Source organism: Pan troglodytes, chromosome 10, assembly GCF_028858775.2.
Source record: "Pan troglodytes isolate AG18354 chromosome 10, NHGRI_mPanTro3-v2.0_pri, whole genome shotgun sequence".
Taxonomy (NCBI): domain Eukaryota; kingdom Metazoa; phylum Chordata; class Mammalia; order Primates; family Hominidae; genus Pan; species Pan troglodytes.
The window spans coordinates 98,779,067-98,795,661 of NC_072408.2; the positions used below are offsets into that span (position 1 = coordinate 98,779,067).

Consider the following 16,595-nt stretch of genomic DNA (forward strand, 5'->3'; position numbering starts at 1 on the left):
AGTGCTAAAAGGCAGAGCAGAAAATGGTGACAGATGATATTAGAGAAGCCGTGAAAACACATAGTCATATTAGGGAGCAGGACCTCAAATAATCCCATGTTACTTTGGGTTCTCCAGGTTTTAAAAGCCAAAAGAAAAGGAAAAGAAGTTTATGGAGAAAAAGGAAAAAATGAAAGAAAGAGTGGTTAGAGGGACATGGGACAACTCTGAGAGTTCTGGGTCTTGGAAGCCATGGAAATAGAGTTTCAAGAAAGATGTAATTTACAGTATTAAATGTAACTCAGAGGTCCATTAAGATGAGAATTTTAAAATGACCTGCGAATTTCACAGTCAAACCAATTGTTAGACTCAGTAGGTGCAGTGTCAGTAGAGTGGTTCAGATGGAAGCCAAATTAAAGTATATTTTAAAAACTAAATCAGAAAAGAGAAGAAAGCATGCATTTCTTCGAGAACTTGGTAATGAAAGGACAGAGATAAGGTAGTAGCTACCAGAGAGAACCTATTTCATTTGTAATGGAAGAGATTTGAGACAGTTTAGAGGCACAGAGGGCAGAGTCAGTAAGAGAGAAGAGCAAAGGAAGAATAAGACAAGCTTCCAAGAAGAAAGAAAAGAATGGGTTCCATGGGTAGAAAAGTGAGTTTTGATAAAAAGAGGGTCATCTCAACTTAAAAAAAAAATGGAGAGAAAATGGAGGATGACTGTGGCTAAGTAATTGGTTAAAGGTGTGTGGAAAGTTAAAGGTGACCAATTTTCTCAATGATATCTTATTGTCACAGTGGGAATCCTACATTTTTTTCTTGCTTAAAACCATATTAAGAGGAGATTCCGGATTCTTGACTTGACAATATAACATGTGAAAAAGATCCTAGGAGACAACAAGCTGATAGAGGTATTAGGAAAATAATGGTGGTCCCAATCTACTTCCATAGAGATAGACATCCAGACCACATGACAATGATATGTTCAGTTTTGAAAGGCCACATTAAAAAAAAAGACTGTGAAATAAGATATTGTTCAGAAAAAAGGACATCGAATGACCATAATCCTTTAAAACCACTTAATGAAAAACAGTTGAAGGAGGTTGGTATTGTTTACCTTAAGAAAGGAAAATTTAGAAAGCAATCTATCATAGGTATTGGGAGAATATTCACTCTAAGATGCTTAATGTAGCAAAATTTGGATATGACAAAGAGGTAGGTCTTATTTTAAGAGAATAAAATACTCATTTAGAGGACTGTGCAACTCTCCATTGCTGAAAGTGTTTAAGAGGTTCAATAACTTAAACGCAGGAGGGTTGCAGCAAGGACTCCTGCATTTGGAAAATGTTGGTTATCTTCCAACTTTAAGTTTCCATAAGTCTTTCTTTGAAATTGTTTACCCATTTTTTAGAGGTTATGGGATAAGATATGGAACACATTAGTGGTAGTATCTAATGGGATGTTGAACACATTGAAACAGGAGAGCATTTAAAATCACAGTGTTTAAAGTTTGCACTATAGGGATTTGGCACTGAATTTTACAACTTGGTTTAACTGCATAAGTCACTAAAAAGATAATTCACTGTTTCAGAGCAGTGAATTACAATTCATAGTAATGAAGTTTGAAGAGGATAACTAGCAGCTTGCAGGATCTGGAACTTGACAAAATTATAAAGTGGCCATTGGCAAGATCCACATAACATGTGGGGAGCAGGGAGAGTAGAGGTGTGTACATGTGTGTAGAGATAAACCAAGAGGGGTGAAAGAATAAGCAAATATATCATCAAGCATCCAAGCAACCAAGTTTACTAGAGAGGAAAGGATAAGGAGATGGAGTTGGTAGGACACTAAAGGACCCCCACCAGGCAGCCAGGAAATAATGGTCCATGAGTATCAAAATCTTATGTGAGAGTTGCTGAGTTGTCAGCAGGTGTCTTCCATCAACCAATTAGGTGGTCAATTGTTTCTGAGCCTAACTTAAGTGAAAAAGGGGGAGTTCATCATAGAGATATTAGGGTATCCTTAAAAAACTGGGCTTTAAAAGGGAACTGAAACCAAGAACTGAAATACAATTGAGACAATATCTCTCCTTTGAGCATCTACTTTTTTCTCAATCCCTCTGGCCTCTGTCTTTGAGTCTACATGGGACCCAAATGCTATAATTTAGTCCCAGATTCAAATCTTCCTCCAAGAACTATATTTATCAGCCTAATCTCTGTCGGGAACTTATTCTTGATCCAATAGACTATGACCAGAAAGGGAAGGCCCCATGGAATTAAACAGCTGCCAGGAATACTTTGCTGGTACATCATGGATGGGGTTATGGGGAGGCTATTTATAGAGAGTTGGAACTGAACAAAGAACAAAATATATACTCACCAAATATATACCAACAAGCTTCTGATATACCAACATAACTTCCATAAATCCTTAGATTCCTCCAGACAACAGAAGGCAACAAGAACCATGAGAGTGGCCAACTATAAGATGTGTTTCTCCAGATTAGACAGATGATATTCATAAATGCTGAAAGTCAATAACATAGAGCAATTACTTGTGTGGACTTTGCAGTTAGAACCTGTCTTCAAATTGTGGCTCTGCTAAGCACCAGTTGTGCGACTTGGTCTATTAGTTAATTTTTCTGTGCCATTTTTTTTCGTCCGTGAACAAGACCCATGTTAGCACACACCTCTTGAGTGTGTAAATAAAAGTAAATGGGATAACACACTTGAAGTATTTAGCACTGTGTGTGGCACAGAGTGAGTGTTTCCAAAATGTTGCCCTGAGTCTCCTGCAAACATTTTAGATGACAACCCAAGGAAAGCAAGGTGAAAATCTGTTTTATTGCTTCACCTTTTGTCTCAACAACAGTGGAAGACCTAGTCCCTTTTAATCTTACCACACTCGCAAACCAGTCAACTCTAAACCATCCCGATGTTTTAGCTTTGAGGGAGGCTTTTAACAGCAGGTAAATTTCAAGCATGGCAGCATCCTTTCTTTTTGGCGGCTGTTCCCTAGACCTCCACGGTCTTGCTGAAGGAGTGGCCACCTAAGAGTCCTCAAGTCTCATTTCAGAGACAATGGGTGGTAGTGGGAAAAGTTTCATCCCAGCTGACGTACTGTTGATTAACCAGGTAATTCACAGGCAATTAATACTGGAGGGTTTTTTTGGAGGAGGAAAAGGGGGATATCATTTTTTGATCCACTCTTGTTCATTACTTATGCAAATTGAAGGCAGAGGATAGGCCAGTGAGGAAGAGATATTTTTGGGCCAATGGGTATCTTAGGTCCTTGAATATCATAGAATAGCAATGCCTGACATTTGTATAACACTTTAGGATAGTGGTTCTTAATCTTTGGCAAGCACAGGAATCACCTGAAGTGGTAGCTAAAACACAGATTGCTGAGCCCCATACCTAGAGTTTCTTATTTATCAGGTCTGGGAGTGGGGCCCAAGAATTCGCTCTCCTAGCAGGTTCCCAGGCGGTGCCCATGCTGCTGGCCTAGGAACCACATCTTGGAACTCACAGATTTAGCATTTGCAGAGCATTTTCCCAGGTGTTATCCCATTTAATCCTGACCATAATTTTGCAGGGAGGCTTTATTATCTTCATTTTCAGGGGAGGAAGCAAAGGAATAGAGCTCCATGCTTTTCCTCTCCCCGCTAGCTATCTGAAGCAGTGCTAACAACCTATATTTGTCATGACTTGATGAAAATGGTTAATGGCACATCACTAATTCAATTTGTAATAATGGCAGCTGATGAAAATGTTGTTACACTCTTGAAGAACAAGGGCTGTTATGTTTTTATACTGCAAAGAGTGGGTACTCAAAACTTCTTTGCTGATTTTCTTTTTACTTTTATCATGTCATCTCACCCATAAAGTCTCTAAATACCTAAGTCTCAAAGTGGAAGGATGTCTTGGTGCTGAACATAGGTATCCAAAACTCAAGTATCCAGGATGCAAATGCTACAAACTTGAAGAGAACCTTGGGAGAGCTGCATTAATAGATTAACTAAATTTCCTACAGTTATGCTGGCTTTTTTTCCCAAGTACTTTTCACCTATACTGTGTACCAGGAGCAATGATTCTGATGAAACATTATTAAGGTTGTCTGAATGTGCGTAAGTTTCTGTGAGTATTTCCTTTTGCAAAACCAACTTCTTTTTCTGCTCCTTTATAAGTCTCAGCAAACCATTATTAAACGATGGTCAAGATGGGCAGGCTATTTTACAGACTATTTTCTGATTTAATATTAGACCTGATTTTTAGCAATTTTATATAAAACACTAAGCTTCATTGTTGAATTGTATCACCACATAGTTTAAAATGGTAGACATTATGATTCTGAAAACTGAAACATTATTTTTGAAGAAATGGGAGTAAGGAAAAGAGCTTCAGGGGGTCTTTGAACTTACATGTCTATGGTTTCAGATTTCAGATTCAATTATTCCTAACTTAATAATAATTTAACCAAGTGTATAACTGTATTATCAAGAAGTTTTCATATAAACAAAACTTTTTAAGAACACATGACATGTAAATAATTATAAAAAACAACCAAAGACTATGTTCTAAGGGGTTTATGGCCCATAAAAGTTTCTATGTGTTAATGAAGGTTGAATCTGTAAACCTTCACTCAACAAACATTTATTTTGCACCTATGATGTGCTAGGCACTATACTAGCACCAACTCAGTACACCATACCAAGAGGCTGACTATAGCTGAACAACCATACTGAAACCTGATATGAATCAGCACAGTTTAGTGTAACTGTATTCTTGGTCCTGCTGTGGCTAAGGCCATTCTGATTGACCGAGCTATGGAAAGCCCATTTTTCTAAGCACTTACGTAATAAAACAGGGCTGTTGAGGGGCTGGGGGGAAGTAGGGATGAAAAGGAAACATCTAGTGTACAATTACTGTGAATCAAACACTTGCATTTCCTCATTTACTTTTCACAATGACCTTGAAGTAGGCTTCAGTAACTCCCTATTACAGATGAAAACACTGAGAATCGAAGACTTCAAGCAGTGAACTTCAGACACACCACTAGGAAATGAAAGAGCCAGGTTTTAACCCCATTTCACCCTCAAATCATGGACCTGGCCTTTGGACTGCTACCCAGAGCAAGTGGTTACATGTAAATGTTTTAATATACTCCATAGGACCATTGTCTACATCTATCTACCCCATCCATGGACCTGCCCTTTTCTGCCATATACCCCTGTCACCTTCTACTCTCCTAGGTTGGCCTGTCACGCTCTTGAAATTTAAGGAAAGCAAGCATGCAATCTATGAAGCTACAGAAGCCATCAATGATTGATAAAGTATTAATGGCTGATCACTCTGGTTTACTTCACCAGTAAAGCAACTGACAACTGTCTATTAGATCTAAAGAAATGAACGTCTAATACCGGAATTTCAGAAATTCTTAACAAGCCAATGGCGTAAAGGTTTTAGTGAAGAAGGCCTTTTAGAACCCTTAACATCACACCTCATTAAAAGATTTTACTATAGTTGTAAGCAACAAAAGTAGATTTTTTAAAAGTATTTTTAGTATTATCTCGATTATGAAAAGGACAAAAATAGAGGCCAAAAGGCCTGTAGAATATATATCAGAATATTACTGCAGTAAGAGTATAAGTGACTTTTCTCCCTACTTCTTTGTGTTTTTCTATATTTTCCCTTTTTTTTTTTCCTTTTAACATAAGCATGTATTACCTTGGCCATCAGGGAAAGAAAATTAAAAGCAAGGAAAAAATATTCCCACAAGGCAAGTGTCCATTCTAGCACCAGGAAAGGCAGCCTGGAGGGAAATGCCGTGGATGTACTGTGCCCACAGAGATAAAGCCTTACACAGCCAGGAATATTTTGAAGTAAGCACTGCTGGCAGAAACATTGAGGTTTTCAACTGCATGCGGCCTTCCTGGGGACAGATGATAACATCCTGTTCTGAGTTATGGGTACATGTTGCTGAATACAAGGTCGCAGTATTCTAATCTCTTCCTCTTTTTTTCTCCCATAGTAAACAAGACTGAGGCCCATTTGAAGCCATGAATAAAAAACAGAATCAGTTGCTAAACCCTGCAGCCTTGAACCTGTACCCATTATGGGACCTGAATTCCTATATGGACACAAAGAGTATGAAAATTCCAAGCCCAGAACATGAGCAAACACTGAAATGAGGCTCTTGCCTTTCCCAGGGCTCCACAGAGGTACTCAAGATTTCTATTTGGCCCTTTAATATCTGCTTAACCTTTCTTTTTAACATAATTTATTGTTTGTACATTATTTTCTATTTTTTCTTAATTTCCCTGAATATTTAAACACACTCATTTTAAGATTACATTCTTTTTATACTAATCTGAAGTTCCTTGGGTGTAGACAGAAAGTCTACACCACTCAGAACACACATAGTAACATTATCCATTCCAAAATGTGCTCACAAAAAGAATCTATGATGCCAAAAGGAAACCAAATGAGAGAAAATCAGAAGAAAAGGAAAGGGAACAAATTGGCTGTGCGCAGTGGCTCACGCCTGTAATCTCAGCACGCTGGGAGGCAAAGGCGTGTGGATCACGAGGTCAGGAGATTGAGACCATCCTGGCTAACACGGTGAAACCCCATCTCTACTAAAAATACAAAAAATTACAAAAATTAGGTGGCGGGCGCCTGTAGTCCCAGCTACTCGGGAGGCTGAGGCAGGAGAATGGCGTGAACCCAGGAGGCGGAGCTTGAAGTGAGCCAAGATCTCGCCACTGCACTCCAGCCTGGGCGACACAGCGAGACTACATCTCAAAAAAAAGAAAAGAAAAGAAAAAAAACAGAAAAGAAAAGGGAACAAATTACATCCAAGGAAACTCAGATTACTACAAAGAAAATGAAATTTTAAAAAGAGTATGTTTAAACAGTCAAGAAGATAAAGTAGAAGATGCCCAAAGTATAGGCATCTTTATGACTCACAGGCCCTCATGAAAGAACTACCAGAGGATACACACTGGCAAGAAACAAAATGAATCCCATAAGCAAAGGGAACTAAAAGCAATTATGAGCAAATAAATGAATCTAAAGGAAACATGTTGACCTTTCACATTATACAGATATTACAGAAGTATTCAGTAATATATGGTATTATAGAAGTCTCTGTGCTTTTCTATAATGTAATTATCTTTCTCAATTTTTTAAAAAAGCAATAAAAATAGCAACAGTTAACATTTATAGTTGTTTACCATGTTTCAGGCACTGTACAAGATTTTATGATGGTTTATCTCATTTATTTCCCGCAACAACCTTGCAAGACATATCTACTTGTTATTCTCATTTTATAGATGTCACAACTGAGGTATAGAGCAGTCATGTTTTTCAAGATCATATAGATAGCAAACAATAAAAATGAATCTGTGTGACCTAGGGAAAGTCAAAATGCAATTTCCTCATCTGTGAAACAAATATATGGATAGTTGCTCTGACCATATTCTAAGGTTATGTGAAGTTGAAATAATACTAATACATGTTAACGTGCTTTAGAAATTACACTGTACAACTTGAAGTTATAATAAAAATAGAATGTGTGCCAAATTTTAAGAAGGACATTTTGCCACTAGTTAATAGATGATGACATATTTTTATTCATCCATTCAAAATATTCTTTTAATATGGCTTCAGTAGCTAAATATAATTTTGAGGTTATAAAGTAGTAGTGCATTTTTCAGTTTGCTTGCTTGCTTATTTCTGGCTCATTTTGCTCCAGAAAAAAATTTCAGGCAGCTAACAAAGGGTATACAATAATAATTAATAATAATAATAATATTATAAAAGGACTCATCTTGTTTTTTATTTTTAAAATACACCTTAGATTTTATTTCTGAATATACACTTTTCAAAAGCAACTTGTTATTAATTTAAAACATAACTTTGCTCCATATGTCCTCTGTCACCACCCATACTCTGACACACACACACATAAAACAAATTTAAGCAGCAGGAAAAGTTCATATTGTCTCTTTTAAAACATGAAACTTGCTAATTTTCATACTGCTGTGGCATGGTTCAAGCTAATGATGTCACAATGTGATATTAAAGTAGTAACTACTGGCCAGGCACGGTGGCTCACGCCTGTAATCCCAGCACTTTGGGAGGCCGAGGTGGGCAGATTACCTGAAGTCAGGAGTTCAAGACCAGCCTGGCCAACATGGCGAAACCCCATCTCTACTAAAAATACAAAAATTAGCCGGACGTGATGGCGCATGTCTGTAACCCCAGCTACTCAGGAGGCTGAGGCAGGAGAATCACTTGAGCCCTGGAGGTGGAGGCTGTAGTGAGCCAAGATTGCACCACTGCACTCCAGCCTGGGCAACTGAGCAAGACTCTGTGTCTCAAAGTAAATAAATAAATAAGTAAATAAAATAAAGTGGTAGCTCCTGCAGTTATAACAGCCTAATTGGGCAGCTGACATCACAATAGTATTGCTAAAATGTTGGATTTTACTCGATTTCCATAAGAAAATGGAATCTGACACTCATTGCATGCTAATCATTGCAATTTAGTATGTCCTTTATTTATTTTGGATAAGCATTTCATTCTCAAATAAAGAATTAAGTGAGAAAAATGAGCTAAAATTCGATAGAGACACTGGTTGGCAGCCATTTCTTTTGGCTCCCATAATACAGAATTTTTAAGCCTATAGAAAATGAGAACAGATGTAGATAATGACACAATTTGTTATTTATGAATGCAGGTTTTCTCTAAAGATTTAGGAATTATCATGAGAACTATTCACTGAACCTCAAAAAAATCAATAAATATTAATATCAGAATGCAAATGTTTTTACTATAATTTAAAACATGAAGAGTATTTACCCATTATGCTTTTGAAAACTCCAGGCCAGCCTGAATACTTATTAACTGTGTGTCATCAGATGATTCAGAGAGCTTCTCTGAACTACTTGAAATTCTCAAGCAAGGCAATAAGAACACATCCTCAATAAAGAAAAGCTTGTGCATTGTTCTGTCTAAATTTCCACTGGCTCTCATAGCTTAGCAAAAAAAAGGACTGACTATGTCATCAAGAAACCTGCGCTCTGGCTAAGTGCAGTGTAATTCCTGTAATGTCTGTAATTCCGGCACTTCGGGAGATTGAGGCAGGCGGATCACTTGATGTCGGGAGTTCAAGACCAGCCTGGCCAACATGGTGAAACCCCGTCTCTACTAAACATACAAATATTACCCAGGTGTGGTAGCAGGCACCTATAATCCCAGCTACTCCAGAGGCTGGGATGGGAGAAGTGCTTGAGCCTGGGAGGCAGAGGTTGCAGTGGGCTGAGATTGTGCCACTGCTTTCCAGCCTGGGTGGCCAAGCGAGACTCTGTCTTAAAGAAAAGAAAAAAAAAAAAAAGGGAGAATCTGTCTTTAAAAAAAAGAAACCTGGGATCAAATATTGGCCTTGCCACTTAATAGCCCTTTGTGATTTCAGGTAAGTTCCTTAAACATGAGTTACATTTTCCACATCTATAAAATGACAATAATGATACCTCCTGCAAAGGGTTATTTGAAGATAAAATGAGAACAGAACCTAGTATACAGTTAATTAAATCTAATTTAGAAGTAAGAATATTCAACAAAATTATTAATTAACCTTTGGGAATTCTATTTTGACTAATACGAAGCTGATGACACCTATCTGATGGAAATTAAATGACAAGTAAAGACATATGTACATATTGTCCTCAAGTTACCAGTTATGATAGTTTGTATGGGACCTTCCTTTCACTTAAACACTTAGAGGACATTGTAGGTTTATTAATTGGCCTAATTTCCATATTGTTGTGTCTCAGGTAATATAGAGGCCCAACACAGTTGTATGGGACCTGACTAGAAGCGTATATATATATATATATATATATATATATACACACATACACATACACATATATATGTGTATATATATGCAAATCTGTTATGACAAATTGATTCAATTTTTAATATCATGAGTTCAGAGCAATGAATTGGGTCACTAAATTTATTTAATCATTAAAAGTCTATTGCTTTTGTTGTAAGACTACTGTTTGGGACCATTCTAAGAGAAATGCAATAAAGAATTGACTTAATGAAAAATCATCCAGCTAACACACTATGCAAACATCAAAGAGCAGAAAGACTTGTTCCAAAGCTTCTTGGCAATCATTTATTCCTATCCTCTGCTGAATCCAAGATGTCCTGTGTGGTGCCTCAGGCAGCTCCAGGCAATAGGGAGAGGGAAAGTTTAGCTCCTGCTCCACTTCTTTAGCTTGATTCCACCAGCACTGCCTTTACAACTTTCAAACACTGACCTTTTGTCTAAGATTACATTTGCACAAAGGGTTTGGTTACTTATAAAAATGTTTAACTAGCTGATATTCCAACTTCCTCATTTTAGAGAGGAGGAAATTGAAGGCCAGAGAGGTAGCACAAGTCACTTAAGATTCCTTCAGAATCAGGAGCAGAAAAAAAAAATGTCCAGTCTTTTAATCCAGGTTATTTCCACCACATTGCTTTCTTGATGATAAGATTAATCCCTATCATGTACTAAATGTTGAGCATCTTACTTGGTGTTCCACCTGAATTTACCAATGAATAATTGATAAATACATTCCCTTACTTGGTGTTTTACCTGTGTTTACCAATGAATCCAGCAAAATCTCTAAATATTTGCCTCATTTGAAGATAAAGTTCAAGAATGTTAAGCAACTTACACAAGCCTACATTCAAATCCAATCTAACTGCAAATCCTGTACATGTATTTGCCAAGTTTAGATAAACTTAAATGTTTCCTGTTGGCCATCAAAACAACAGATCATCCTAAGGTGACCCAGGGGGATAAATAGAGAATGTGTAGTTTATTGCCAAATTTTGGCTCTACTTTTTATGTGTGCTTTATTAAAATTGAAGAACAATGAATATAGTTATAGAAAGACCAAATGAAAACTTTATTTGAGAATTGCTTTCATCTCTTTCTGCCCTAAGATTATCAATAATCACTTCTTATTTTATGTTGATACTATATTTTATTAGAATAAGCATGTGGCTTTTCCAGTCTTTGATGTATCATAGATCATGCGTTTGTACATATTAATTTCTTTCCTTGTTCAAAAGGTTTGCTGCTTATATTGCAAATCAAATTTGTACATGTGCTCACAGGAGGGCAATATTGAAAAGATGTTTTCCACTGGCATTATCATTTTTCAAGTTGCATGTTTAAACCAATTTTCTTTATCTCTTGTATCCTTTAACTCAGATACATAATGTAGTTTTAGCATAATTGTGATACAACTCTGTTTTTGTCCCGTTTTGTTTTTTTTCAAATGTAAATCTGCATTTCATTTGTACAGAATGTCAAGGTAAAAATATGTATGTAGTTCTTAAAAATCTCTATAATATGAAACTATGGCAGATAGATCTAAAAAGAGGCTATAAACAGAAAAGTAATATGTAAATGCAATCAAATTTTAAAAGAGAATGACAATAACATTATACTGAATAGAGTGGGGTAACCAGAAAGAGAACACAAGCATACCTCGTTTTATTCACCTTGCTCTATTGTGCTTCACAGATACTGCATTTTTTACTAATTGAAGCTTTGTGGCAATCCTTCGCCCAACAAGTCAATTGGCACCATTTTTCAAACAGCATGTGCTCACTTCATATCTCTGTGTCACATTTTCATAATTCTCAAAATATTTAAACCTTTTCCCTTATTGTCATATCTGTTATGGGTAATCTGGGATTAGTGATATTTGGTGTTGCTATTGTAATTGTTTTGGGGCACTGTAAACCTCACCAATCTGACAGCAAATGCAGTGGGTAAATATTGTATGTGTTCTGATTGCTGCACTAACTGGCTGTTCTCCCATCTCTCTCCCTTGCCTTGGGCCTCCCTATTGCCTGAGACACAACAATATGGAAATTAGGCCAATTAATAAACCTACAATGTCCTCTAAATATTTAAGTGAAAGGAAGAATCACACAGCTTTCACTATAAATCAAAAGCTAGAAATGATTAGCCTTACTGAGAAAAGCATGTGGAAAGCTGCAACAGGCCAAAAGCGAAGTCTCTTGTGCCAAACAATCAAGTTGTAAAGGTAAAGGAAAAGTTCTTGAAGAAAATTCCAAGTGCTATTCCAGTGAACATGCGAATGATAAGAAAGAAAAACAGCTTTATTGCTGATAGGGAGAGTTTTAGTGGTCTGGATACAAGATCAAACCAGTCACACCATTCCCTTAAACTAAAGCCTAATCTAGAGAAAAGCTCTAACTCTCTGCAATTTTACGAAGCTTGAAAGAGATGAGGAAGCTGCAGAAGAAAATTTGTAAGCTAGTAGAGGTTGCTTTGTGAGATTTAAGGAAAGAATCCACCTCCGTAACATAAAAGCACAAGGTGAAGTAGTAAGTGCTTGATGGAGAATTTGCAGCAAGTGATCCAGAAGATCTAGCTAAGATCGTTGATGAAGGCGGCTATACCAAACAACAGATTTTCAATGCAGATGAAACAGCCTTATATTAGAAGAAATGCCTTTTAGGACTTTCATAGCTAGAGAGGAAAAGTCAATGCCTGACTTCAAAGCTCCAAAGGACAGGCTTACTCTATTGTTAGGGGTTAACACAGCTAGTAACTTTTTGAGTTGAAACCAGTGCTCATCTACCATTTCAAAAATTCTTATGCCTGTAAAAATCATGCTAAATTGACTCTCTCTGTGTTCTATAAATAAAACAACAAAGTCTGGATGACAGCACATCTGTTTACAGCATGACTTACTGAAATATTTTAAGCCATCTGTTGAGACCTATTGCTCAGGAAAAAAAAAAAAAAAGACTCCTTTCAAAATATTGCTGTTCATTGACAATGCACCTGGTCACCCAAGAGCTCTGATGGAGATATACATGGAAATTAATGTTATTTTCATGCCTGCTAATACAACATCCATTCTATAATCCATGAGTCAAAGAGTAATTTTGACTTTCAAGTATTATTACTTAAGAAATACATTTCAAGGCCACAAGTGGTGGCTCATGCCACCTCTCTTTTGAGGGCAGAGGTGTGAGGATTGCTTGAGGCCAGGAGTTTGAAACCAGCCTGGGCAACATCTATACAAAAAAATTAAAAAAAAAATTATCCAGGCACAGTGGCACATGCCTATAGTCCCAGCTAATTGGTAGGCTGAAGCAGAAGGATTGCTTGAGCCCAGTAGTTCAAGACTGCAGTGAGCTATAATCACGCCACTGTATTTCAGGCTGGGTGATAGAGGGGAGATCTCATCTCTTGAAAAAGACAAAAGAAAAAAAAAAAGAAATACGTTTCATAAGGTTATCATTGACATAGATAGTGACTCCTTTAATGAATCTGGGCTAAGTACACTGAAAATCTTTTGGAAATGATTCACCATTCTAGATGCCCTTAAGAATGCCCATAATTCATGGAAGAAAGTCAAATATCAATATGAATAGGTGTTTGAAAAAGCTGATTCCAGCTCTCATGGATAACTTTGAGGGATTCGTGGCTTGAGTAGAGGAAGTAACTGCAGATGTGGAGGAAAGAATAAGAGAATTCGAATTAGAAGTGGAGTCTGAAGATGCAACTGAATTGCTGCAATTTCATGGTAAAACTGGAATGGATGAGGAGTTGCTACTCATATATGACTGAAAAAAAGTGATTTCTTGAGAAGGAAACTACTTCTGGGGAAGATGCTGTGAACATGGTTGAAATGACAACATAGGATTTACAGTGTTACATAAACTTAGTTGATAAAGCAGTGGCAGGGTTTAAGATTGACTTCAATTTTGAAAGAAGTTCTACTATGAGTAAAATGCTATCAAACACCATCACAGGCTACAGAGAAATCTTTCATGAAAGCAAGAGTGAATCAATGCAGCAAACTTTACTATTGTCTTATTTTAAGAAATGTTACAGTCACCCCAACCTTCAGCAACCACCATCCCGATCATTTGGCAGCCATCAACATTGAGGTAAAACCCTCCACCAGCATAGACTAGGATTTGCTGAAAGCTCAAATAATCATTAGCATTTTTTAGCCAGAAAGTATTTTTTAAATTAAGGGATGTGCACTGCCTTTTAAGAAAAAATGCTGTTGCATGCTTAATAGACTCGAGTGCTGTGTAAACATAACTTTTAAATGCACTGGGAAGCCAAAATATTTTGTGACTCACTTTATTGTGATATTCTTTTTGTTGTTGTTGTTGCTTTTTGCTGTGATCTGGAACTGAACCCAGAATATCTTCAAGGTATGCCTGTATTTTTATCTTATTATTATTTAAACCTTTAAAACAATTTTTTATTGACAAATGGGATCTAATTAAACTAAAGAGCTACTTCACAGCAAAAGAAACTATCATAAACAGGCAAGCTAGAGAATGGGAGGAAATTTTTGCAAACTACCCATCTGACAAAGATCTAATATCCAGAATCTGCAAGGAATTTAAACAAATTTACAAGAAAAAAACAACCCCATCAAAATTGGGTGAAGGATATGAACAGACACTTCTAAAAAGAAGACATTTATGCAGCCAACAAACATGAAAAAAAGCTCATCATCACTGGTCATTAGAGAAATGCAAATCAAAACCACAATGAGATACCATCTCATGCCAGTTAGAATGACAATTATTAAAAAGTCAGGAAACAACAGATGCTGCAGAGGATGTGGAGAAATAGGAACACTTTTACACTGTTGGTGGGAGTGTAAATTAGTTCAGCCATTGTGGAAGACAGTGTGGCTATTCCTCAAGGATATAAAACAAGGAATACCATTTGACCCAGCCATCCCATTACTGGGTGTATACCCAAAGGATTATAAATAATTCAACTATAAAGACACATGCACACATATGTTTATTGCAGCACTATTTAAAATGGCAAAGACTTGGAACCAACCCAAATGCCCATCAATGATAGACTGGATAAAGAAAATGTAGCATGTATACACCATGGAATACTATGCAGCCATAAAAAAGAATGAGTTCATGTGCTTTGCAGGGACTTGGATGAAGCTGGAAGCCATCATTCTCAGCAAACTAACACAGGAACAGAAAACCAAACACCGCTTGTTCTCACTCATAATTGGGAGCCAAACAATGAGAACGCATGGACACAGGGAGGGGAACATCACACACCGGGGCCTGTCAGGGGGTTAGGGGAAAGGAGAGGGAGAGCATTAGGACAAATACCTAATTCATGCAAGGCTTAAAATCTAGCTGATGGGTTGGTAGGTGCAGCAAGCCACCATGGCATATGTATACCTATGTGATAAACCTGCATGTTCTGCACATGTATCCCAGAACATAAAGAAAAAATTTAAAAAAAATTAGTAGTTGCCATAAGGTTTAAAATATAACTCTTTAATTAATCATAGTCTAGCTTAAAATAATATTATAATACTTTGCTTGTAGTGTAATAAACTTACAACAGTATACTACCAACTTCTCCCTTCCATTATTCATGCTAGTATTATCAGATATTTCACTTTTACATACACTACATACCCAGAATAGATTGCCACTATTTTTGCTTTAAACAAACCATTATCTCTTAGTGATTAAAATAATGAAAAATAATTTTTATATTAAAATTTATTTTTACTATTTTTCAGAACTCTTCTTCTATATAGATCCAAGTTTCTATGTGGTGTTAAAACCTTTCTATCTGAAAGACATTCTTTAACACTTTTTTGTAAGGCAGTTATCATGGGAATTAACTCAGTTTTTGTTTGTCTGAAAAAGTCATTATTTATCCTTTGTTTCGGGAAAATATTTTGCTGGGTAAAAAATTCTGGATTAACAGGGCTTTTTTTTTTTCCCTGCCAATTTAAAGATGTTACTGTACTGTCTCCTGGCTTGTATAGTTTCAAATGAGAAATCTATTGTAATTCTTAATCTTCAAGTTTTTCTTCTCTCTTTCTTCTCCTAAGATACCCATTATGTAGGTACTAGACTATTTGACATTGTCCTGCAGCTCTCAGATGTTCTTTTTAAAAATTTTATTATTTTTTAACTCCTATATCTCTTACTTTGAGTAATTTCTACTAACATATTGTCAAATTTGTGAAGCCTTTTCTTGTCTATGTCTAGTCTACTGATAATCCTGTCAAAGGCAATCATCATCTTTGTTACCTTGGTTTTTCCTGTGATTTTTTAGTTGATGAGTCAATCTAGTCCGAAGTTGAGCTGGGGTTGGGTTGTGATGTTGCTCTGATTACCCTCAGTGCACCACCAGTTTCATATTCCTTTCATATTACCTCGTGCTTAGAGTAGGGTTTCTCTCAATGTTCTAACCACTTTCAACCTCAGCTTTAGGCTTTTTTTTTTTTTTTTTTCTGAGATGGAGTTTTGCTCTTGTTGCCCAGGCTGGAGTGCAATGGCATGATGGCTCACTGCAACCTCCGCCTCCCAGGTTCAAGTAATTCTCCTGCCTCAACCTCCCGAGTAGCTGGGATTACAGGCACCCACCACTACGCCCAGCTGATTTTTTGTATTTTTAGTAGAGACTGGATTTCACCATGTTGGCCAGGCTGATCTTGAACTCCTGACCTCAGGTGATATGCCAGCCTCGGCTTCCCAAAGTTC

General features: G+C 36.9%; 1 long non-coding RNA gene across 1 annotated transcript in view; it reads right to left on the bottom strand.

Moving 5' to 3' along the window:
- Positions 1-16,595, bottom strand: part of LOC107967785 (uncharacterized) — a 54,276-nt gene that overhangs the window by 25,156 nt on the left and 12,525 nt on the right. The window contains exon 6 of the long non-coding RNA XR_008538543.2: positions 2,359-2,505. This is a non-coding gene — a long non-coding RNA (uncharacterized LOC107967785). The remainder of the gene's footprint in view (positions 1-2,358; positions 2,506-16,595) is intronic.